Source organism: Aquarana catesbeiana, linkage group LG02, assembly GCF_042186555.1.
Source record: "Aquarana catesbeiana isolate 2022-GZ linkage group LG02, ASM4218655v1, whole genome shotgun sequence".
In the NCBI taxonomy this organism is placed as follows: Eukaryota; Metazoa; Chordata; class Amphibia; order Anura; family Ranidae; genus Aquarana; species Aquarana catesbeiana.
The window spans coordinates 20671373-20673236 of NC_133325.1; the positions used below are offsets into that span (position 1 = coordinate 20671373).

A 1864-nucleotide genomic window follows, 5' to 3' on the forward strand; every position below is an offset into this window, starting at 1 on the left:
TACCTAATAACAGGGATAAAAAAAAAAGGGATAATAAAATCTGAGACAATCGATCAATATATATTAAAGACAACCAAAAAAAAGGAATAAATGAATCATTTCTTCAGACGGATAAATGCCACTATTGTTATGTGATCTCTCCAAAGAGTTGTCATTAAATTATAAAAACATTAAAATTTTAATCATGTGGTCCAGTTGGAAAAGTATATAGAAATGGATAAAAAAAATATATATATTTTAAGTATAACCAGGATTGAAATCTCCAATTATAAAGATTTAAAATTTTTTTTTTTTGCCTACGGCACCTGGTATTCCCAGGCGGTCTCCCATCCAGGTACTAACCAGGCCCGACCCTGCTTAGCCTCCGAGATCAGACGAGATCGGGCGCTTTCAAGGCCGTAGTTTTTTTTTTTTAAATCAACAGCGAGGAGTTTATTCCAAAATTACAGGGTTGTAAATTCTGTGTGGCAGTCACTCAGATGAGAACATTTCCTGCAGCCCGTGTCTGGCCTTGTTTCTCTAACAATGCTGCAAGATGACTTGCAAAAAGGAAAAAAAAAAAGAAAAAAAAAGGATATAGGTATAGAAATAGATATAGGAGGGTACATAAGAAAAAGCAGCAAGTAAATTTGCGGGAAAAGTCAACTTTTGAAAGAATGATAAATATACATAAATTTCCCAGTCTTCATAAAACAAAAAACAAACAAAAAATAAAACTTCCCCTCTTTACAAAACTGGATATGTTAGAACCCGGGAAGAAGTGTTTCCCCACTCGAGGTCTTCCGGGGACTTGTTGGCCATTGTAGTGAGACCTTGTCGGATCAATTGCCTATAATGTTTATAGTTTGCATGCAAATAGCTGGAGCCGGCGTCTTCAGCGTCCTTATGAGCTCACCAAGACGTAAATCATGCCATAAAGATAGTAGAAAAATGAGAGAAGGTAAAAAGCTAGTTTACACCATCATTCCTTCTGACAGTATGCCAGAATATCTGCATTCACTATAGTGGTGGGATCATACAGGCCGGCTCCGCTCATCACCGGCTGGCTCATAAATCTCCAGATATGATACGCCAGCAACGGCATGTTTAAACTGAGAGTGAGCCATTCCGCGGCACATAGAAACATGACACAGAAGAACGCATGGATGAGATACTCTGGAAGCACAAGCGGATTGAGTGTGTTACACTGGTCTATAGGATTCTTGTAGTCTGTTTTCAATTCATCAAATGCAATTATATGCCAGATAGCTAAGAAGATGAGGGCGGCAGTGAGCAGAAGAGCGAGCATTTAACAGAAGGCCGCGAACGTTAAGGCCATGTTCAGTCCGGGGAGAGAGGAGGATAAAGATTTTAAATGTAAATTAAATCATTTAACATATACATTTGGAGATAAAAGGTGGAAATAGGAGATTTGTATATAGGTTCCAAAAGATTCTGATGTTGTAGACAATCTCTGGAGAGGCAAAAATGAAATTAGGTTAATTAATTCTTCAGATTTTTCATTCCATGTTGTCTTCTTGGTCTTGAGGTGGGGATTCATGTCGACTTACTCCTCTTGTGCAAATGATGATTTCCATTTTTGTCTATGTCTGGGGACGAGTTCGGATGTATTAGCAGACGTTCTTGATGTGTTTGTGGTATGAGAGATTTCTATCAGGTTAAGATCTTAGGCAGTGCCTGTTGTAGTTCTTACACTGACCTGCAGAAAAAACTAGTGGAAACCCCCATTGATATTTAATATTGTGGCGTTGTAATTCCAGGAGCTGGGGTTTCATAGCTCTCCTTTTGGAAACGGTAGTTTGGGAGAGGTCTGCAAACAATTGGAAAGTATGTCCTTGGAATCTTAAATCATTTTTTCCTCTGG

The 1864-nt window shown here is 38.4% G+C and overlaps 2 pseudogenes; both read right to left on the reverse strand.

The window, feature by feature from the left end:
• Window positions 1-303: 303 nt before the first annotated feature.
• Window positions 304-401, reverse strand: LOC141130291 (5S ribosomal RNA; annotated as a pseudogene).
• Window positions 402-718: 317 nt separating this feature from the next.
• Window positions 719-1328, reverse strand: LOC141129621 (protein cornichon homolog 1 pseudogene; annotated as a pseudogene).
• Between the last annotated feature and the right edge of the window lie 536 nt (window positions 1329-1864).